This window comes from Silene latifolia, chromosome 11, assembly GCF_048544455.1.
Source record: "Silene latifolia isolate original U9 population chromosome 11, ASM4854445v1, whole genome shotgun sequence".
Classification (NCBI taxonomy): Eukaryota; Viridiplantae; Streptophyta; class Magnoliopsida; order Caryophyllales; family Caryophyllaceae; genus Silene; species Silene latifolia.
The window spans coordinates 169,420,005-169,428,638 of NC_133536.1; the positions used below are offsets into that span (position 1 = coordinate 169,420,005).

Sequence of the window (8,634 nt, forward strand, 5' to 3'; positions counted from 1 at the left end):
ATGGTGGTATCCTTTGCTTGGTTATCCTTTTGCATTTGGGTGAAAAACTCTTGTTGATTTTTTTGCATTTGAAGAACCGCTTTTTGGACATCAAAACTTTGGTCATTGTGGTGATTGTATGGATTTTGATTTTGGTAACTTTGGTTTTGATTGAAAAAGGGTCTTTGATTTTGATTTCTCATGGGTGGTGGAGTGTATGTTGGTTGAGGATTTTGGACATTTTGGCTCTTGTATGAGAGATTTGGATGGAACTTGGTGTTTTCATTGTAAAAATTTGAATAAGGGGTGCCACTTTTGTAAGCTTGGAAAGCATTAACTTGTTCGGTCGTTCCCCTACATTCACTTGAGTCATGACCCAAGGTTCCACAATTCTCACATATCCCGCTTGGGATTGATGAGGATGCCGTCATGGCGTTGACATGATGCTTTGATGATTTTGAGTTTTCCTCAAGCCTAGCCATAGCTTGTTCAAACTTCAAGTTGATTGTGTCAATGTGAGCACTAAGTTGAGCACCCAATTGTGTAACGGTGTCCACTTCATACTTTCCTCCTCTAGTAGCCTTGCGAGGCCTACTATATTGCGAATTATGGACCGCCATTTCCTCAATCTTGTTCCATGTTTGATTGTCATCAACTTCGGTGAACATTCCATTTGATCCCATATTGAGAATGTTCCTTGAATCTTCATATAAACCATTCCAAAATTGTTGCACTAAAAACCATTCGCTAAGTCCATGGTGAGGACATGAGCGACAAATACCTTTGAACCGCTCCCAAGCTTCATACAAAGACTCTTCATCCCTTTGCTTAAAACCCGTAATTTGAGCTCTTAGCATATTGGTCTTTTCCGGTGGGTAGAATTTTTTGTAGAAAGCTAGAGCTAACTTCTTCCAAGAATCTATTCCAAGAGTGGCCTTATCAAGGCCCTTCAACCATTGCTTTGCGGTGCCGATTAACGAAAAAGGAAATAAGACCCATCTTATTTGGTCTTGAGTCACGCCCGTTTGAGAGATAGCTTCACAATAATCAAAAAATGTTTCCATATGAGAATGAGGGTCCTCACTAGGCATTCCCCCGAATTGGCTCCTCTCAACTAGTTGGATGAAGGCGGACTTGGCAATAAAATTACCGGTGAGATGTTGTGGGGTAGGAGTACCATTTGGTAAATCCTCCTCGGTGGGTATAGAGTGTGACGAGAATTTAGGCATTGTAGGTGGATTTTGTGGGATATTGTTAAATGGGTTCTCTTCTCCTTCTATTGCGAAAGGATTGACAAACTCACTAGTGGGTTGAACAACTTCACCAACACCTCCCAAATTCCTCCTAACAAGTCTCCTATTATTCGTCAAGGTTCTTTCGATTTCACGGTCAAAAGGTAACAAATCTCTTTGTAACCTTCTAGACATGCAAAATATCAAACAACTAGAAAACAATTAGAACACTCCTTGAGGAGTTTTACTTCCCCAAGGTGAAAAAGACACTACTAATAACAATAAAAGAAATCTTAAATCAATTAAACACCGTCCCCAAGAACAACGGCGCCATTTTTGATCGGAGCCATTTGGTGTTCACAATTAAACATATGTGGTCGTTGGTCAATGGTCGATACAAAACACAATTTATGCTTCGCAAACAACTCTACAATTAGTAAAGAGGCAAGTAAAGGTCGGATCCCAAGGGACGGGTATTGAAATAAAGATTCTATTGTAACTAGCGGTGTCTAGGGGTGTCACAAATTGGGTTGATGTAGAAGGTCACTAAACTAAAATAACAATGAAAATAAACTAGCAAGATAAATGAAATAAGGGGTGTAAACAATTGATTAAAAGCACTAGGGTGTCATGGGTTCATAGGGGATTCATGGGATATGATCATACAAACATGTTCTCAAATTATAAGCAAGCAATTATTGTTGTGATGGATCGAGTTGGGTTATATCTTACAATCCTAGGAAAGTTTGGGTCCCGGAGCCGAATCTCTTGGATTGTACAACACCTACAAGTCGACTTAATCTTCCCTACTCAACACATGCATGGTCTAACAAGACTCGAGTTGGGTTATGTCTTACAAGTCAAGTTGAAAAGATAGGAGATGATAGTAAATGCAAGGATTCATAGGCTTAGCATTTCATCAAATATAACATGTGCATGTATTAAGATCAAGACAAGCAAGCAAATAAACCATGAAAGCATATTAATTTAAGCATGAATCATTCCCCATGTTGGTTTCCCCTAATCACCCATTAAACCCTAGCTAAGAGACTACTCACTCATTATCATATTGGTCATGCTAGAAAGGTTGTCAATCATACTAACATAATGAAACATGATGAATAAATGAAAGTAATTAGCAATAATTAAAAAGGGATTAAGAGATTATACCTACTAATGATTCCAATAATAAAGATGCAAGGAATAATAGAAGAACTTGATGATTGATGGAAGGTTGTCAATCTCCCAATAAACCCAATAATCTTCTAATTACCCAAAATAAATGAAGAACAAGAGAGAGATTCAAGAACTAAAACTTGGATTAAAACTAGATTAATATTTGATTACAATATTGAAGAGAGATTTGATTGATATTAACTACTCTAAATATTGATAAGAAGAACATGCTCCTCTAATTAGACTAATGGGGTATTTATAGTGAAAATTAGGGAGGATGCATTAGGGTTAACTAAGGGCTAAACTAGTAATTACACTTTTTAAGTTGAGCAAGGAGCCTCCGGGATTATCCGAGAGAAGGGCTTCTCCATTTCGTAGCTAGAAGAACGAAACTATGCTGTGCTGTGATCCGTGCGGCTGGGAGTCGGGACGGCCGGATCTGGGGTGGACGATCCGAGCGGATCAAGGAACAAGACGCTCGGACTGGGCATGGGGAATCCGAGCGGATTCCTGGTGAGGACGCTCGGACTGGCAAGGACGGACGGATTCTCTACAATCCGCTCGGATTGTAGTTCAGCAACTTTCCTTCTTCTTTTTCTTCCCTTTTCTTCACGAATTCCTTGGGGATTTCCTTGGGGATTCAAGGATCCTTTTCTCAACAATGCTCTTCTATTATGCTATGTATAAAGGCCTTCTAGTCTTGTCTCTCCTTGATGCTTGGTCATTGAATACGATCAATTTAGCCTCGTTTTGCCATGAAAATGCAAGATTCTTACTCCTTTCCTACCAAGGGATCAAAATCTCAAAGAATATGCAAAACAAAGAACTAAAGATAAGAAATGACCCAAATAGGCACTAAAAAGCATGGAAACAATGGTAATTCGGGGGCTAAATATGCGCTAATTATGGTCACATCAACCACCATATGTTGGCAACCAACATTAATTTTATTTTCACCATTATCACCATGAACCACCATTCACCCCGAACACTGTCGTCACCAACACAACCACAACTTCCCGATTGTTATCGCCCTCACTAACACCCAACCAATGAACCACGACTCCTCAAACGAACTACATCAATCAGACAATACTATCAACAAATTCGGAGAACGGGTCTCCAACACCGGATCTCAGCGGAGACCAACACCCTATGACGAACTCCGACGCAACCTGTTAAATTCACCCTTAATCGACAAACCAGAAAACCAGCACAAGTTTATTATTATTTTTTTGTTGAAAAATTCGATCCAAATGATAGATCAAGCAAAAAGAAGTACAATATCTTAAAAATTGATTGCACTGACGAATTAAGCGGAGAATTTAGAATCGAAAACTGGTCTTTATCAACGTTGTAGCCATATTCAGTTTTGATTGCCGGCAAAAAGAGCGAAGAATAAGGGCGGCGCTTCTAGAGTAGATCTGTATGGCCGGAAAAGAGAAGTTCATCCCGGTTTCCGTCTTCATAGCTCCGACGACTGGTGGTGGTGATGTCGTCGGACTACAACTGTCACGACTGAGGGTAGTGGTGATGTGTATGATAGAGAGGATGGGGAAATTGTAGTTAAGTTAATATCTTTGTGGTGGTGATGGCGTCAGAGCTTCGTCAAAGTCGCCGGCGGCAGAAGAAGGTGGTTGGGGGAGATGGATAGATAGTGGGAAATGGGAAATGAAAATTGGGAAGGTGTGAATGTACGTATGAGTTGAGGAAAGGAGATAAAGAGTGATTTGTGGCTTATTATGAGCCACTGATCTATTTGATCTGAGGGTTTAGATTGAGTTCGTACAATTCGTATCTTAAATCAGTTCGTACATGATCCGATTATATATATATATATATATATATATATATATATATATATATATATATATATATATATATATATATAGGTGAGTTCTTATGAGTCCACCATATGCCATTGAGTCCCTAAGTCCCTTTAAGGGCCATTGGATGAGAAAATGGATGGTTGAGATGGATGGAGAAGGGAGGGATTAAGGACTATTAAAAAGAAAAGGAAAAAAATGTGGATGGTTGGATTGAAATGGATGGTTGAGATTAAAATTAACAAAAAAATTATTTCACTAATCAAATTTCTATACACTAATTATTTTTTCTTTCTCTCTCTAGCCCCTAATTAACTAGTTTTGAGTTTCAGATTTCAGAAGTGTAAATGTAATGTTGTATGAGTTTTACAAGTGTAAATCTAACACTTTACGAGTGTAAATGTAACATTTTAAGAGTGTAAATTTGATTTTTTGTGACGGAAATTTTGAATTTATATAATTTTAACATTTTACAAGTGTAAATTTGATGTTTTACGAGTGTAAATGTAACATTTTAAGAGTATAAATTTTATTTTTTTGTGACGGAAATTTTAAATTTATATAATTTTAACATTTTACAATTGTAAATTTGATGTTTTACGAGTGTAAATGTAACCTTTTAAGAGTGTAAATTTGATTTTTTGTGACGAAAATTTTGAATTTATATAATTTGAACATTTTACAAGTGTAAATTTGATGTTTTACGAGTGTAAATGTAACATTTTAAGAGTGTAAATTTGATTTTTTGTGACGAAAATTTTGAATTTATATAATTTTAACATTTTACAAGTGTAAATTTGATGTTTTACGAGTGTAAATGTAACATTTTAAAAGTGAAAATTTGATTTTTTGTGACGGAAATTTTGAATTTATATAATTTTAACATTTTACAAGTGTAAATTTGATATTTTACGAGTGTAAATGTAATATTTTAAGAGTGTCAATTTGATTTTTTGGTCCTTTAAGTGTAATTTTGGTCCTTTAAGAGTGTAACTTTTGTCCTTTAAGAGTGTAACTGTAGTCCGACCACCGACAAACACCACCACCGTCCTTCACCAGTCACCACCAACTCATACTCACAAAAAGATCTATAGTAGATCTGGAAAAAAAGGTGTAAATGTAAAGAAATACGAGTGTAAATGTAAACAAGTGTAACTGTAAAGAAATAGGAGTGTAAACGTAAAGAAATACGAGTGTAAATGTAAACAAATACGAGTGTAAATGTAAAGAAATACGAGTGTAAATGTAAAGAAATACGAGTGTAAGTGTAAAGAAATAGGAGTGTAAATTGTGTAAATGTAAAGAAATACGAGTATAAATGTAAAGAAATACGAGTGTAAATTTAAATAAATATGAGTGTAAATTTAAAGAAAGACGAGATCTGAAAAATAAAAAGAAACTCAACAAAACCAGATCTGAAAAAAATATATAACAAGACGGTTTTTATAAGACGATCGATTTGTAAAACAAACACTCACAACAAAACAAAACCCCACCTTTCTTTATCAATAAAACACCACTTTTCAAAAAAAAAAAAAACAAAAAAACAAAAAAGTAACGACAATAAGATGAACAGCTTCCACTTATACACACCATTAATAAAAAAAACAACAAAATGATGGAAATTTGGCATCATCATCAACAGCAACGACAACAATAGCCACACACCATCAATTAAAAAATAAAACAATCGAAATCTGCAAAAAAAAAAAAAAAAATTAAATAAGAAGAATGGAGGCGGGTTGTGGTCAAATCTGGAAGAAGTGGCGGCAGCGGGTGGTTGTCGGGTTGAGGTCGTGTGTGGTGGGTCATGAGCTGTGGTGATATTGTTGTCGGGTGGTGGTAGGTGAGCAGAGGATGGCGGCAGGCGGATCTGGTGGTTCTTGTTGATGGCGGTGTTGGAGAAGACGTGTGGTGTGCTGGTGGTGTTGTGGTGGTTGTGTGGTGGCCGTGGTGGTCGGGTAGCGGAACTGGTGAGGGAAATAATTGAGTTTTGAATTATTTGGGTGAGATTTTTTATTTTTTTGGGTTTTGAGTTATTTGGGTTTTTAGAGAGATGAGGGTAATGAAATTTGTAAGATGAGAGAGAAGTGGATGTGAAAATAATTCATATATAGTGAATTAGTTTTTAATTAGGTGGATTAGTGAGGTAGAGAGAGAGAGAGTGGGTCTTAAATTAGCATTAACCCCTTATTAGCATTAATCCTCCCTTTTTTCCTTTCAATCTCAACCCTTTATCCCATCTTTTTAATGGTCCTAAAGAGGACTTATGAACTCAATGAAAAAATGTGGACTCACTATATCTCTTCTCTCTCTCTCTCTCTCTCTATATATATATATATATATATATATATATATATATATATATATATATATATATATATATATATATATATATATATATACATTTGTAATAATAGGAAAGATAAAGTTTGTTTTAGCTTTGGAGATTTAAAATATTTTTTTTTCCCAAAGATAGAGTTTGTATTAGTTGTGGATATTTAAAACTCAAACTTATATTATTATTTTATTGCACATATTTTTTATTGTGATTTTTTTTTATTTTTTGATTTTGTTTAGTGTTTTAAGGAAGTTGGACTCTCTCACAAAGGTTCTAAAAAAAGCCTTTATATATATATATATATATATATATATATATATATATATATATATATATATATATATATATATATATATATATATATATATATATATACTAGATAGATTTAATGCCTGTGTGATGCACGAGCCACTTGTTTGAATCTTTTGTAACGACTTTAGTTAAGTTTTAAACGTTATTGTTTTTCTAAACTTTCAGAATGAGTTATCCATGCGAAGTATTATCATATTTGACATAATAATCTCACAAAAAATAAAGTTTGTAAGAGTTGGACTGCTTGGAATTGTTCTAGAAAATCATATCCTATTATCAATTTGGCATACTAATCGTATTACCTAAACTTTTGAGGTGAGGCACATCATATCTCAATTTTTTTTAGGTGTTGCTCATAGACTTGTCAAACAGGTTGAGCGGGTCGGGTTTCGGGTCGAGTCAAAATACGGGTTAGGTCGAATATGTGTCAGATCAAAATACGGGTCACGGGTTAGGTTAGGGTCAGAAAACGGGTCAAGAAATAATTTCTAACGTCTTTTTTAAACGCTTATTTTAATTAAAAATAATTTTAAAAACGTAGAACATATTAAAAATTAATATTTTAATCATATTCAACGTTTGCATTAATTATATTGACATAGTTATTAAAATAAATGTTTTAATAATTATTTTATTATTAAGTATTATAAAAGTTATATAAATTGATTTTTTAGTTGTGTTTGTAATTTTTAATAAAAAATAATTTCTTAACTATTTTTTCAAATATAATACGGAGTATATAAATATTAATATTTTAATAAAATTTTTAATTTACTTTTGATCCAATGGGTCGACCCTTTCAGGTCGTGTCTTGACCCTAAAATAACGGGTTATTTCGGGTTCAGGTTAAACAGGTTTTGACCACGGGTCAAAAAAAAAAACTGGGTTTGTAACCCTAAAAACGGGTCAGGCGGATTGGGTTTTCGGGTCGGATTAAGTTTTGACAGGTCTAGGTGCACATCAGCACTTTATAGTGCTAATGAGTAGGATGTAGTTAAAAATTAAATTTTAAGAGTTGTTAAATTTGAGAAGCATCCTTTGAATTATTCTATTCCATTGTTCAATCTCATAAAAGAATAGAATTGTTTTTATTTTTTTTTTAAAAAAGAAGGTTAAATCGTTAAACTTTAAAAGTGCTGAAATAATTTGACTTTTGGTATTAGGGTACAGGTTAACGTCGCTTAAAAAGAAAGTTTGGACATTAGATATAATTGAAAATAAAAAAACGTGATTTGATACTTCAATTTTTCTATAATTTTTTCCACTAACTTTCTTTTAAGTTTAGTTCACAGGTATCCTTAAGACATATTAAAATAACAAACATATAATTTACGTAAAGCCTATGTGTAAGTTTGCTTAGTTGTAGGTATGTGGCTTAATTATTGTCCATTATCTTTCTCCTTATATTGGAAAAAATAGACAATACTAATTTTATTCTCACAAAATCGTAGGTTTTGAAAACTTTTCTATGATGTTTGATGACATGCATTAATATCTATCGTACAACCAAATGTTATATGAAATTGGAACATGACCTAAATTTTTCTATTATAAGTTAGGTGATGTAATCTTGTGTTGAAATATAACCAAGAGGTTTAGTTTACTATCAACTGTATCGTACTTGTGCGTGATAAGACTTTTGGTAATTGAAACTCAAAATTAAATATGATTTTGTTGAAGAACTTCTACTAAAATATCATGGATTCTATATTTATCTTATCGGGTTTTTCTAATATGTGCCCTAAGAATTTTCATGAGTCATCACTAA

The 8,634-nt window shown here is 33.9% G+C and overlaps 1 non-coding gene across 1 annotated transcript; it reads left to right on the forward strand.

Moving 5' to 3' along the window:
- Positions 1 to 729: 729 nt before the first annotated feature.
- Positions 730 to 836, forward strand: LOC141616562 (small nucleolar RNA R71). Its single transcript, XR_012530901.1, has one exon. It is a non-coding gene; the product is annotated as a small nucleolar RNA R71 (small nucleolar RNA).
- Positions 837 to 8,634: the final 7,798 nt, after the last annotated feature.